This window comes from Cydia splendana, unplaced genomic scaffold (genome assembly GCF_910591565.1).
Source record: "Cydia splendana unplaced genomic scaffold, ilCydSple1.2 scaffold_47_ctg1, whole genome shotgun sequence".
Lineage (NCBI taxonomy): Eukaryota > Metazoa > Arthropoda > Insecta > Lepidoptera > Tortricidae > Cydia > Cydia splendana.
In genome coordinates, this window is record NW_026946890.1 from 1,257,839 (window position 1) to 1,273,563 (window position 15,725).

General features: G+C 34.7%; 2 long non-coding RNA genes across 4 annotated transcripts; one reads left to right on the forward strand and one right to left on the reverse strand.

The window, feature by feature from the left end:
• The first annotated feature begins 2,945 nt into the window (after positions 1 to 2,945).
• Positions 2,946 to 7,317, forward strand: LOC134805654 (uncharacterized). The gene is made up of 2 exons (XR_010146347.1): positions 2,946 to 3,960; positions 4,072 to 7,317. It is a non-coding gene; the product is annotated as an uncharacterized LOC134805654 (long non-coding RNA).
• Positions 7,204 to 15,449, reverse strand: LOC134805653 (uncharacterized). 3 transcript variants are annotated; one of them, XR_010146345.1, is made up of 8 exons: positions 15,370 to 15,449; positions 15,128 to 15,267; positions 14,778 to 14,916; positions 14,571 to 14,667; positions 12,697 to 12,781; positions 7,856 to 8,880; positions 7,668 to 7,734; positions 7,204 to 7,315 (listed from the first exon to the last, which is right to left on the reverse strand). It is a non-coding gene; the product is annotated as an uncharacterized LOC134805653 (long non-coding RNA). The 3 variants fall into 3 exon arrangements; XR_010146344.1 differs by having other exon boundaries at positions 12,697 to 12,792; XR_010146346.1 differs by lacking the exons at positions 15,128 to 15,267; positions 15,370 to 15,449 and adding an exon at positions 15,019 to 15,064 and having other exon boundaries at positions 12,697 to 12,792.
• Positions 15,450 to 15,725: the final 276 nt, after the last annotated feature.

Genomic DNA, 15,725 nt, shown 5'->3' on the forward strand with positions numbered 1-15,725 from the left:
AAGATAGTAATTGTAGGTATTAGGAGTACGGCAGTGCGGCGGAGGTTTAGTTATATCCCTAGGGATATAGTTATATGCCGTATTATAATCATATTCCTAGTAAGATAACTATTATATATATTTTCATGCTGCTATTTTTAAGGGTTTATGAGGCATTGCGATCGATTCACGAAAGCTGGCGCGAGATTTGACAGAATTTCAATGAAAATAGCTGTCACTCAGTAGAAATCTCGCGCCAGCTTTCGTGAATCGACCTGTACTTTTACGTAATATTGCAAAAAAGTATTATACGACATATAACTATATCCCTAGGGATATAACTATACCTCCGCCGCACCGCTGCACTCCTACCTACAATTATTTCACTGAACTCAATCCAGTAATATAACTATATCACTAAACTTAATCCAGTAATATAACTATATCACTAAACTAAAGCCGTATTATAGTTATATACCTATTAAGATAGTAATGAATCGCTTTCATATAACTATGTTACGTCATATAATTATATCCCTAGAGTTATAACTATATAACGGCCTTATCTATCTTACTGCGACATATATATATACAATTCAACTATATAGTGATTTATCTCTCTCCTTTTGATTCGGTCAAATTGTGTTTTTTGAAAAACACATTATATCCAGCTGAAAATGAATGTAGTGTGATACCATTGGGTATGGTGCTTTACGCACACTAGTGTCCCTACTTTCATTGACACTTTTTTCCTATATTGTATACTTTCCCCAAAAAATAAAAATATGTCAACCGGGACACATTTTATTCTAAAAGGGGGAGTTGCATCAGGGGGAGGGGCCTAGAAAAAAGTGTCAATGAAAGAAATAACCCTTATTAAATTCTCAACAAAAAAGGTATTTTATTCATTTTGTTGATATGGTGCACCATATTCATGTTATAGCTAGATGAACTTCGATAAAATTTTACCGTTCAACAAGCTGGTTTTCTCCATACGATTTCTGACCGTCTAGCATGAGTTGCGTTCTCGCGTGCGAGTCCATACTTGAAATCGCGCACGAGAACACAACTCATGCTAGACCGCCTGTCATTGCAGTACTATCACGTATTATTATGTTACATATATTCAACTTCAACAAGTTAATACATGAATATGGTAAGTCTTACCAAACAGTTGCATGTAACTTTTTTTGTACAAATTTGATTAAGGATTATTTCTTACCTTGACACTTTTTTCCAGACTCTAATACTTCCCTCAAAAAATTAAAAAAAAAACCATCAACCGGGACATATTTCATGCTAAAAAGGGGGGTTGTGTCAGGGGTAGGGGAGGGGACGCTAGTGTGCGTAAAGCACCATACCCAATGCTATCATACTACGTTCATTTAACGCTGGCTGTAATTGTTTTTCTTCCCCATACATTAGAACATAACGGGTTATACCCGCTAGTTACCACCAAATTCTTACAGTGGTAACTATGTACTGGGAATTTTTTTCCCAGTAGTTACCACCAAAATTTTGTTAGAGTTAAATACTAATAAAAGTACAGTATAAAATACAGGTTGTTTTTTTTATAGTCACCTGCATTAATTTACGGGGATGTAAGTCATACTGAACAACTTTTACTATGGAACCAAAGGCGAAAAAAAATTGACTCTCCCATACAAATATCAACATCAATTTTTAAGTAAATTTATGTTTTAATCAATTATTATAAATTGATTAGTGTTTCACCAAACCGAGTTGGTGGTAACTATATACGGAGAAATATTTTTCCCAGTAGTTACCAGTGGTAAAAGGTGGGGGAAAAATTCTCAGTAGTTACCACTGGTAAGAACTTGGTGGTACCTAGTGGGAATAACCCAACATAACTTGACGGAATCATTTATGGAAGAACAATTTAAACATTCCACTCACTTGCTCGCGCACTTATTTCGAACCTAGAAATGAGTCCGCGCGAAAGTTCACTACAAAACAGGTCGAAAACTGCACAAATGCGCACCTGAAAAACAGAAATGTAGGTGTATTTCCGCCGGCCGCAGACCGAATATTCGGCCGATCGTCAGGCCGTACATCCAGTATTCGGGATCGGGCCAAACAACTATCCGTTACATCAATAGTTCATTACGTACAAAGCCCTAATAAAATATTGAAGAGAGGTAGTATTACGTGACAAGTGACGATACCTTATCTTATAGGATCAAGAAAGAATTCAAATCATCGAAATAATGAGTACGGGCTGCAAGGAATGGCCCAGTGATGCTTGAAGCAACGATTTTTTAGACGAAGATATGCCTTACAATATATTTATAATTATGAGTCATATATATGTTTATAATTATGAGTCTTTTAAGTAGCACGTAAAATATATAGTGCCTAATAAATTATTATTGATGGGTATGTACTACTCGACACGAAAATAAATTAGGAAAAATATGTTCTTTAAAAAAGAGTGTACAGATGTGTGTACTATATCAACTATGAAGTCATTTTTCAAAAATATATACAGGGTGATTTCAGGGTCGTGATCCAGAACCACTTTTTGTGACTCTGTAAATGATCCACATTATCGTATGGTAGTATTTGATTAAAAGATAATTACTTTAATTATTCTTATTTTTCAAGTAAAATTATTGTTATACTAAGTAATTATGGTCACCCTATGACTTTTGACATACGCTGTATGGAAAGCGACAAGATGTCACATTGAGTAGGGTCACCAACTTGTATGCAAAAATGTTTTTTCCTACTTGTCATCTGGAAAATCATCATCATTATTGGTGAAAAACAATAATTAACAACATCAAAAAGCTCATCTTTGGATTCTGTATGATGTCTGGCTCTCTTGCTCCACGACCCCGAAATCACCCTGTATAGGTATATAAACCCCTATAACGGAAACCTATGTGTGTTAATAATAGTGTGGTAGCCTGTTCCTATTATGGTCTAAGATCCCACATGATGAAATGATGAAACTATGAAAGAAAATATGTTCCAGAACATAAATAAATAGGGTTACCTAAAGAAATATGGTCAAGGCTAATTTTAATAAAATTTTTGAAAAAAAAAATTTTCGGCAAATTTCACCGATTTGTCTGACGAACGAAATAAGTTTCAATGGAAAGTAAACAGGGTTGCCTGCGAAAATCCGGTCAGAAATAAGGGTTGCCAGGCTTTTAATTAAAATAAGAAGGGAAGACTTTTAGCGATAACTCATAAACGGCTTAACTGATCAAGTTTGTTTTAATTTTATTTGATTTAGTTTTTTAAACACTATTTTCATTTTTTTCATATTATTTGGACAGATGGTTCAAAAGTTAGAAGGAAAAACCGTTTTTTTTTTCTAAACGATTAGTTCGATATAGGGTTACATACATTTTTTTTCTTGTTTTTTCGTTTGATACCAGTGTTGTAAGATGATATTTGATATGAGTTTTAAAATAAATAGGGTTTTCAAAAAAAAACATGAAAATAGTGCTTAAAAAACTCACTACATACCACCAAGTTATTACCAGTGGTAACTACTGGGATTTTTTTTCCACCTTTTACCACTGGTAACTACTGGGAAAAAAAATCCCACTAGTTACCACTAACTCGGCTTGGTGGAATTTTATTCCCAGTAAGTAGTTACCACCTAAATATTGTTAGAATTCAATACTTATAAAAACAGTAAAAATAGTATAGTATAAATGTAGCGTGCTGTAATACATGAAATTAAAAATAGCCTTGACCGTATTTCTTTAGGTAACCCTATTAATTTATGTTCTGGAACATATTTTTTTTCATATTTTCATGCTTTCATCCGTCAGACAGATTGGTAAAGGTCGACCATATGTGGGATCTCCTACTATTAGTTTTTTTGTATCAGCATCTCTGTCATAAAGTTGTGAAAATTTGTCACACAAATCCCGTGCAATCACTCTGCAAGCTGATCTTGGTGTTACTTTTGATTCTTGGAAGAGTTCAGGTTCCGTCACACAGGCGCGTTTTCCGGGCGGGGCGTGAGCGTTTTATATGTAAAAGCGGCGCGCCAAGCTCACGCCCCGCCCTGAAAACGCGCCTGTGTGACGAAACCTTTAATCTGTTATACAGTTCTCACGATAGCGTTGACTTCGGCATTAGAAATCGGTTTACAATCATTTAATTTTGTCACTAACTACTACTACTACTAACCGTATTAAAGAGACTATTGAGCGAAACCAAGGTTCCAAAGTGTTCGGAAGTCTATTGTAATAAATTATTTGGCAAATTAACGGACATTTGAAGGCATAATTAATTTGTTTATTTCAAAAGGGTACAATCAGATACTCTGGTACAAAAAAAGTATACTACCTATTAATAATTGGTCCAATTCGTGAATTTTGTCACACATTGATCTTGCGACTGAAACTCGATAAACCTAGCTAGAAGTTTCTAAAGCAAATCTAAATAAGCATGATGCAGACATATAAAATGGCAATTGTCAATAATATGTGTTTTATAAGTGTTAAAATGTAGCAAGCTTTGGTAGTCACTACATATTTTTTTTTCATTAAGATCTGATTGAGGTGTAAAAAGCTTTTGGCATAAGCCTATTTCTGAATTATATTGAAATTTATGATTACATCCAATGAAATATGGATTTTCATACGTATCACTAAATAGAATCATCTCTACTTCAAGGAAATTCAGTACGTTTTCTTCATGTTTATAGAGAAGGTAATCGCCTGTTGCATAATTTATCCCCCTGTAACCTATTTGCGAAGCCGAGAGGATTGTTCCAGGGGTGGTGTTAGAAATCAAGCACCTAACGCTTGATGGTAGTTCGTCGATTCTGTGTATACGAGAATGTTTGGAAAATAATTTGGTATCATACCGAATACCCTGAGAAAGATAACCCTCGTGTAGTTGATGACGATTTGATAGTGAAAGTGTGATATTGACAAAATTTGGAAGGTGTCGGACAACGTTTTTGAAAAACCTATGTTTGCTTTCAAATCTAAGCGTCCAAGAATAGATCAACGGTCCATGAATTCTCGTCAATTCACCATAGGTTAGGTAGTGATGTTTAGGTCTTAGCGGAGTATTAGGGAATAACTGTTTCCTAAGTATTAAATATTCTTTTGTGCCAGATGATAATAAAGCTGTTTGACCAATAGATATCTCATATGCGCAAATAAGTTGTGCTATTTCCCGCAACTTTATTATCATTTGCCAGACAGGGTCGTGAATATTTACAGAGTTTAATAAAATTAGCGGCAAATAATTTAGAAAATGCCAGTTTTCAAGAGCTTGACCCCCTATTTTAACAGAGCCAGCTTTAAAGGGTGGTGGCACACTTTTTTTTTCCATTTTCGACAAACGTTCCATTTTCATGTTTAAAAAATTTGGCGTAAAGCTTTTGTTATTGATGAAATAGTTGATAGCTAAAGCGATGTCAAATTGCACAACACCCTCAAATAAATCATGTCCTAAACACGGAGGCAAACCGTCAATGACATGATAGTTTTCGATTTGGTTAAAAACGGAGTCCTGTTTAACCCCTCGATTATGAACCGATGAACTACCATCCTCATGTAATTGGTTAGAGATTTTTACGTCTTCGTTATAGTCTTCAATAGTTCTTTTTTTTCCTAACAGTATTGGATTTTGCGCAAAAGGTTCTTTCTCAATTAAACAAAACCTGCAAAAATATTTTACATTAAAGTTTTCAACAAAACCACCAATGGTATGACTTCCCAAATTGTCACCAATTATTGTCAGAAGAGTGCCATAAATAATTTGATTACACTCTTTAATATACACTCCACGTGTTTCTAAGCTTCTAAGGTCTTCCGTTAATTTACCAAAAATTTTATCATGACCGAACTCTTTTAAATGTTTTTCCTTGCACAATAATACCAGTTTCATGTTATCTATTTTAGACCTATTATAAGGAAAAACATTTACCAGCGTCATGTAAACTCCTAGTATTTTATGTTTGATCTTAGATGATCCCAAGGGATTACAAACTTCAAAGGCGTCTTGATACAGTATTATTTTTAATGTGTTTGGATTATTTATGAATTCGTTATTACACATTTTTGAGCCACATGTTATATCTTTTAAAACATCATTTACTTTATTTTTTGGGTTTTGAAATTGTTCAAGAAATGTCTTATCTGCAAACCACGTTCTAATGGTGTCTATGATTGGTATATATTGTAAGGAACACATTTTGTTAAAATTGTTTCTACCTAACATTATAGAAATTGGTAACACAATGTTACAAAGTTCCGAGTAAAGTTTAAATCTTAAGTACTTGCTTGTCAACTTTTTAGACCAACTGCCATTCATACTATCTTCATATGTCGAATTGAAAACATGTTTCTCCATAGCTTCTTTAGAATCTGGATAAGTTTCAAGAGCATGTAGACATTTAATTTTAATATTTTTCAAAGAATTTTCATGGACATCTGAATAACCTTCTACCACACTGCAAATAGCATCTTGAGAAAGAAAATTTCGTGCCTCTAACTTGAGTAAAAGTAACAGCAATGGTTTCAAAAATAACAAATCAGTTTCGTTATTAAGATCCGTATTGACTTCTAAATCGTCAGACATATTACAATCTTGAATATCGCTAGTAGTAGGCTGAACGTGATCTAGGCTACTCGGGTTTAAAAAATCTTGATCTGTCAAATTCGAAACAGAGTTAAAATGATTGCGATACACATGACTTTTTAATGATGGTATACTAGTAAAAGTAGACGAACCACATGAAGTTGTTTCAGATGAAAGATTATATGGACAAGTTACCGCTTTTCCGGATTGAATATCATGAGTTCTTGAATGGTATTCGACATTTTTTAACAATATTCTCTGATTACATTCTGTACACTTAGAATAGGTTGAATTAATGTCAACTCGTGGACTATCAGTACTAGTCCCAGGCTGATGCAATCTAAAATTGTGATTTCTAAAAGACTCATAATTATTGAAAACACTCTTACACAAAGGATCAACACACGGAAATTTAACATTTTTACAGAACCTGTGACTTTTTTGATGGTTATTGTACGAAATTACTGTGGAGAAATTCTCGCCACAATAACCGCATGTAAATGCCATTACTGGATTTTACTGATTAAACTAAGCACTTTATTCAGCGTGCGTCCTTTACGGACTTTACTTCCTTCTTTAGGGTTTATTTTAAACACAAACCTTTGAAGAAATTCCAATGTGTTTTGACAGTGCACTGGATATTCCATATTCAAGTTGAAGTAAGCCGCCATCAGTAGTTGTAACGACGTAGACAGACTCGCAGTTTCGCTAACAATCGTTTTTTCTACCAGCAAGTAATATATATTTTCATTATCTGTGGGCAAAAAACAAAATGGTTAAAACAGGAAATATAATAGGCTCCCAAATTTTATACCTCCTCCTCAAATAAAATAATTTATCGTATTACGTTAAGTGGCACTACTAGTGAGTAAGTGTACAAGTCTCGGGCAGCGCAGTTTTAAAAGGGTATAAGTTCCATGCAACACTTATGCCCCTTTTAAAACTAAGCTGCGCGACACTTGTACCCTTTTTCACTAGGGCCACAGGTTTATTCAATACATTTACGTTTTAACACTGTATGTTTCATATTATAAATTATATGAAACATACAGTGTGGTGCTTCGCAGGTAAGGCATTTTATCATTGTAATAATAATTAAGTCTCACCTAAAAATACAATGTTAGGCGCAGCTATTTCGGATAGCTCTGCAACTTGAACCCTGGTTAATGGTTTCTGGAAAAGAAAAAGTTAATAAGATTAGTAAATGGAACTACTATATTTAGAATGGAACCACATCCGGAAGAAAATGGATTATGAATGAAATATATATATATATATATATATATATAGATACCTCATGTGCTTGGTATATGTGTTTTATATCTTCATTGAAATAAGTTGCAACCATCTGTAGGTTACAATTCAAGTTATTGTCATTAACAGTGCATGTCTTTTTTTTTTTCTTCGTGATCAAAGTTTTCAACCGCTCATTCAATGCCGTCGTTTTATTTTGAAATGCATCCATACACTGGCCAGAATTCAAGGCACAAAGACGATCAAAATGCGAAATCATATATTTCTCCTCTAACAATACTGGCCATTCGTTAAGAATATGTGTTACGGCAGGTGCAGAGTTCAGAAATATCCTTTGCTGTGCATAGGTCTCGTTCATGTAGAATTCAACTTTTGATTCATCTCTTTCCTTTATGGAAGAAACCGATTTTAGCCAGTCCTTTTTAGAATCTAAAGTTTCAAGATCCACATTACCAGGATCACTGGGTTGCCATTCTTTGCAGCCAGCACTCAAATTTTTAACGACTCGAGATTTCTTTCTTGATCCTAAGGTATCCATTTTATTCGGCCTTTGTAGATAATGAACTCTCTCTTCAACTTTTTTAAAAATGGTGTGGTAGCCTATTCCTATGAGTTCGTTTGTATCAGCATCTCTGTCATAAAGCTGTGGATATTTGTCACACAAATCTCGTGCAACCACTCTGTAAGCTGATCTTGATGCTTTTGTTTCCTGGAAGAGTTCATCTGTTACAGTTCTCACGATAGTGTTGACTTCGGTATTAGAAATCGGTTTACAATCATTTAATTTTGTCAAAAGCGACGATGGAAGTTTGTTATAGGGAATGTCAAACGCAAAGCTATTTATGCTTGTGTCGCTGTTATTGCTAATTATGCTTGTTGTTGGTGAATTAGGAGCAGTGATTGTAGACGCTGTTGCTGTGCGACTTTGATTATCGCTTTGATCAGGTTTCCAGTTATCCCCTATAAGTATAACCTCATTTTGGAGTTCTTTGAGAGCTTCATTGTCTTCTATTTCTGTGCCATCAATCAAAAAAATCTTTGATCCGTATATATTCCTTTCATTTGCTGTAATAAAGATGTTTTTTTTTTTATAAAATGGTTACAATTAACATAAACAAAAAATATACAGCAATAACTTTAATATGAGAACCTACGGATGGTTAGAACATATCACAATTATTATTACAATAAATTATAATATTTTAGCATAACAGCGAGGGGCGTTGTGTCTAAGAAACTTTTATAATCAAAGAAACGCCCCATGATTCGATCAAGTTGTGTTCAAATGTATGGGGAAGACAAACAAATTATGTAATGTAGTATGATACCTTTGAGTATGGTGCTTTACGCACACTAGTGTCCCATCCCATCCCCTCCCCCTGACGCAACCCCCCCTTTTAGCATGAAATATGTCCCGGTTGACGGTTTTTTTTTTAATTTTTGAGAAAAGTATTAGAGTTAGGAATAAAGTGTCAAGGTAAGAAATAATCCTCAATAAATTTTAAACAAAAAAGGTCACATGCAACTTTTTGGTAAGACTCACCATTCATGCTAAAAGGGGGGGTTGCGTCAGGGGGAGGGGATGGGACACTTGTGTGCGTAAAGCACCATACCCAAAGGTATCATACTACATTAATTGAATGCATCAAAATCGGTTCAGCCAAACGCGAAATAATCCCGAACAAATATACATATATACGGGTCAAACTGAGTACCTTTTTTTTGAAGGCGGTTAAAAAAGGTAAAAAGGTATCAACATTTTTCCCGAAAGCGCAGTGTTTTATAGAAGCCAAAAAAAAGTGCTCATTTTATTGCAAATTACTGAAGTTTAGATCATTACAAATGCGAGACTAAAACTCCCGCGTGTCCGGCGTGTCCAATTTGCATAGTTTTTGTGTAATAAATTTTTGAAGATCGTGTTTTAGGCCCTAAGATTTTACGAAAAACGTTAATAATTTGCAAATTATTTTGTCAACTTTCTGTTGTTTAGTGCTATTGGATAAACCATTCAAAGACGCAAATTTAGTGGCAATTGTGACTTCTCTAGGTATATTGGTTATAAAGATATTAATAAATTTATTGTTCTTGGTTTTCATTTTTTTTCTTCCATGTTCCGCCGTAGTAGGAGCCCATATTTGTATGACAGCTTCATTTATATGTCTTCTATCCACCCTATTTTTTACAAGACCTAATTCCGTGGAACATTCAAGTAATCATCGAAACACTTTATATCCGGGTTATCCGGCCGCTAGGGTTGGCACTTCGGTATTTTTATTTATACGCCATTTTCTTGGGGATATCTGGTTTCGAGTTCATATGGAAGAAAATGTGGTCCCACTGCTTCGAGAACTGATTTAGTAAGTACCTATCAGGCAAGTGAGAGTCGGGTTCGCATACGAAGGGTCTAAAAAAATTTTACCATGTCATACAGTGTACGATGACACGGATCCTCAATGTGCAACTCCAACTCGTACTTGACCCTTACTTTATTTTATTTAATTTTTAAACATTTAATAATTGGAATTTAAATTTAGGGCAGTACGTTTCAATATATTTTTTGTTTCAGATGCTGATATGGACTTAGAAGAGATACTGAATTTTAAAAGAATACCGGTTTGGAATTGGAATCGTCGTTTGGATCGCCAAGGATGATAACTGATCTGAAACTTGTATTATTTAGACTACTTATACTGAATTTTAAAAGAATGCCTGTGGATTTGGAATCGCCGTTTGGATCACCAAGGCCTAAAAAAGAATTATTGGGAGAATTTTTTGATTTTTGATGATTGGGATTAAATACAACATATTTAAAAACTTTATTTATAATTAAATACAGAAGAGAGCTGTTGTCTATTTTTTCCGAACACCGCATGCACAGGAATCTCAGGAGTAAATCCCAACACCAACGTCCGAGTTCTGTCCAGACGACAGTTATTACGAGGTGCAAGATGGGGCAGAGAGCCTCGAAGTAGAAAATGATGACCCGACCTGATGAGCCAACTAAAAAAAGATATATACAGCAGTGTTTCACCTTACTGCATGGTAATGAGGTCCAAAAGGGTATACGTCTCTTTGTAGTCGACTGTCATACAGCTAACGACCAAAATGTAAATATTATCTACCCTAATTATAAAGAGGAAGAATTTGTAAGTTATCTTTAGCTAATAAATTACTAAATCTTAAAAAAAACTTATTATTTCATATGTGTAGGTTTTTATTAACATATTAAAGTTTATTTTTACCACCCATAAAAGTGCTATACTGTGTATACAGCGTTAATATTATATCCGGGTGAACCCGGATATTGGTAGTGGCAGCCCTGACCGCAAATTTTGAATTGGCTTTAAATTCAATCTTCCACGGAATTAGGTCTTGTAAAAAATAGTGTAGATAGAAGACGTATAAATGAAGCTGTCATACAAATATGGGCTCCTACTACGGCGGAACATGGAAGAAAAAATATAAAAACCAAAAACAATAAATTAATTAATATCTTTGTAACCAATATACCTAGAGTGGTCACAATTGCCTCTAAAATTGCGTCTTCGAACGGTTTATCCAATAGTACTAAACAACGGAAAGTTCATAAAACGATTTGCAATTTTTTTTAAGTTTTTCTCATACAGCTAACGACCAAAATGTAAATATTATCTACCCTAATTATAAAGAGGAAGAATTTGTAAGTTATCTATAGCTAATAAATTACTAAATCTTAAAAAAAACTTATTATTTCATATGTGTAGGTTTTTATTAACATATTAAAGTTTATTTTTACCACCCATAAAAGTGCTATACTGTGTATACAGCGTTAATATTATATCCGGGTGAACCCGGATATTGGTAGTGGCAACCCTGACCGAAAATTTTAATTGGCTTTAAATTCAATCTTCCACGGAATTAGGTCTTGTAAAAACTAGTGTAGATAGAAGACGTATAAATGAAGCTGTCATACAAATATGGGCTCCTACTACGGCGGAACATGGAAGAAAAAAAATAAAAACCAAAAACAATAAATTAATTAATATCTTTGTAACCAATATACCTAGAGTGGTCACAATTGCCTCTAAAATTGCGTCTTCGAACGGTTTATCCAATAGTACTAAACAACGGAAAGTTCATAAAACGATTTGCAATTTTTTTTAAGTTTTTCTCATACAGCTAACGACCAAAATGTAAATATTATCTACCCTAATTATAAAGAGGAAGAATTTGTAAGTTATCTATAGCTAATAAATTACTAAATCTTAAAAAAAACTTATTATTTCATATGTGTAGGTTTTTATTAACATATTAAAGTTTATTTTTACCACCCATAAAAGTGCTATACTGTGTATACAGCGTTAATATTATATCCGGGTGAACCCGGATATTGGTAGTGGCAGCCCTGACCGAAAATTATAATTGGCTTTTAATTCAATCTTCCACGGAATTAGGTCTTGTAAAAAATAGTGTAGATAGAAGACGTATAAATGAAGCTGTCATACAAATATGGGCTCCTACTACGGCGGAACATGGAAGAAAAAAAATAAAAACCAAAAACAATAAATTCATTAATATCTTTGTAACCAATATACCTAGAGTGGTCACAATTGCCTCTAAAATTGCGTCTTCGAACGGTTTATCCAATAGTACTAAACAACGGAAAGTTCATAAAACGATTTGCAATTTTTTTTAAGTTTTTCGTAATATCCGGGTGCCTAAAACACGATTTTCAAAAAATTATTACACAAAAACTACGCAAATTAGACACGCGGGAGTTTTAGTCTCGCATTTGTAATGATCTAAACTTCAGTAATTTGCAATAAAATGAGGATGTCACTTTTTTGGCTTCTATAAACACTGCACTGTGAAACGTCACAAATATACATATAACGAACTTACTAAGTTTTGTGGCAGGTTATTAGCTACTATTTGATACAGTGCAGGCATTGCAGTCTCCTGGGGCAGCTCATCAATTTTGCAGAGTCTAAAAGCAAGCTTTAATTACTACAGAAACTAAAAGCACATTATGTTTCATGTCACCTCTATTGCTAAAGACATAAAATTACAGATAGCAACTACTACCAGGGGCCCATTTCTCAAAAGCTTGTAGTTTGTAATACAAGTGGAAGTTCCTTTCTAAAAAAAGCTGTCAAAATCGCTGCGTGACACAAAAAGTGTGGCATCCACTTGTATTACAAGTTACAAGCTTTTAGAAACGGGCCCCAGCACTCAAGACATTTTTGTCTGTAGAAAATTTAAAACAGTAATATGTTTATTTTTTTTCTAGAAATAAACAATTGAAACCAGTGCGCAGTCAGTTAACTCAGTAGTCAATTTGCTAGAAACCGGCATTAATATGTAGTGATCGGTAACAAAGTTTTAATTTCATGGCAGTATAGCAGAGTTGCATTAAAGGAAAGTAACAATTTTGAAGGAGACAGTCAAATAAGGTTCATTAAAATTATTGGTAATGGTTAATAACCTTTATATGAACGCTGCAATGAAATTAAATAATAAATAAATATTATAGGACATTCTTACACAGATTGACTAAGTCCCACAGTAAGCTCAATAAGGCTTGTGTTGTAGGTACTCAGACAACGATATATAGGTCCGTGGGGTAGGGGGGCTCGGGGGCTCCACAAGGAGCTCAGCAAACGCCTAAGGCAGGCCACAGGTGACCCTCGCGCGGGCAGCTTTCTCGCGCAAAGATTGTCCATAGCAATCCAGCGTGGGAACGCTGCCTGCGTGATGGGCACCTTACCAAGGGCGCAAAATTTTGATAGGTTTTTTTAAATTTTAGCTTTAGTTTTTAGTTAATTTTAGTTTTGTATTATTAATATAAATTTTACAATAAATGAGTTTTTTTTTATATACAAATACTTAAATACATAGAAAACACCCATGACTCAGGAACAAATATCTGTATCATCATACAAATAAATGCCCTTACTGGGATTCGAACCCAGGACCATCGGCTTCGCAGGCAGGGTCACTACCCACTAGGCCAGACCGGTCGTCATACATACATGTAAATTAGAATGTTGTAACCGATCAGGTGATCACTAATTACTTAATATGTTAAACAAATTTCTGTATGTAAGTGTGACTTTTCAAGTTAGCGCTATGGCGTACAATGTAATTAAATATTTGCTTAATAGAGTCAGACTGTGAAAAGTCTGCAGTGATTTTGATAGCCCACGCAGTGCAAGTGTCATTTTAAACGTCAAACTTCTATGAAATTATGACGTATAAATAACACACTGCGTGGGCTATCAAATCCGCTGCAGACTTTTCTTGGTGCGACTCTACTACCATTCACATAGATATATGAGAGAGGGTATAACAAGTTTGTATGTATTTACATAGAGGTATATCGGCACGAATAGATCTAATTAAGTGACAGAAAATAGGCCTCTATCTACAATCTACATACCTAATTGGATACTGTTTAGCAAAAATATTAATATGTCAAACCACATTGATTTTGCAATATGTCAACTTCAAGCGTCTAATTTTTAAATTGACATCACGACTTTAAATCTTACCAGTAAAAGATAGAATATTAAATGCAATAAATAGCATTTCATTTTTAGTTGTACCACTGTTCATGATAAGCAACGATGTTACTGCAAAATAAATGTGGTTTGAGTCAGCACATTAATGCTTAACAATAGGTATCCAATTATAGTCTATTCTACAATACACTACATTCTACAATTACACAAAAAATATTTCATTACGAAAAGTCAAATTAATTTAGATTTACTCACCATTTTCAATAACATTTTCTATTGTTGGGTCCATTATTTGAACCGCTTTTTTGATTTTTTGATCTACAGACCAAATTTTTATAACAGGCATGTTTTACTGTGAAGGAATAACACAATTTATTAGTGTTGGTGACTATTTAATTAACCTACAAAATCAAGCATGTACTAATATCGTTTTAAATTTAGATGTAGCTAGTAAATACTTACATTTTTTTAATGGCATACGACGAGTGCTCCAAGATTTGCAGATCTGGTCTGATCTACCCTGGACGTGGACACGATATCAACTGAACTTCGTAAAGGACGCTGAGGAAACCGTTAGAAAAAGTTGAACCGCGAACCCTTTCTGGAACAATCATATTAAGTACATAACGCTTTAAGGTCTAATGCAGATTTCACTAGATATTCGATGCAAGAAAGTAAAGGTATATCTAATACTTATATTTACCAGTTTTCTTCTATGCTATCTCCAATTTTACACGTTTACACAATTAACCTACAAAATCAAGCATGTACTAATATCGTTTTAAATTTAGATGTAGCTAGTAAATACTTACATTTTTTTAATGGCATACGACGAGTGCTCCAAGATTTGCAGATCTGGTCTGATCCACCCTGGACGTGGACACGATATCAACTGAACTTCGTAAAGGACGCTGAGGAAACCGTTAGAAAAAAGTTGAACCGCGAACCCTTTCTGGAACAATCACATTAAGTACATAACGCTTTGAGGTCTAATGCAGATTTCACTAGATATTCGATGAAAGAAAGTAAAGGTATATCTAATACTTATATTTACCAGTTTTCTTCTATGCTATCTCCAATTTTACACGTTTACACGAGTACTACTTTCTACGCACAGCGAGCGCCATTTTGAAGTGAACAACTGCGCACCAACGCAGCTGCAGAAGGCCTAACGCGAACCACGTTCGACGTGTTGCCTCCCTGTCACACTTACGTACAAATTCACAGGTGCGGCAGAGAGGCAACACGTCGAACGTGGTTCGCGGTAAGCCCTCAGGTGCGTGGCGTGGGGTGCGCTTCATGGTGCGCTTGACTAGCGATCGCGTGATCCATGTAGCTTGCGCGCCATTCGCGCGCGTAAAAATAGTGATCCGTGATTGGGTGTGTTCCAGTGCCGCACAAAATTCGTCC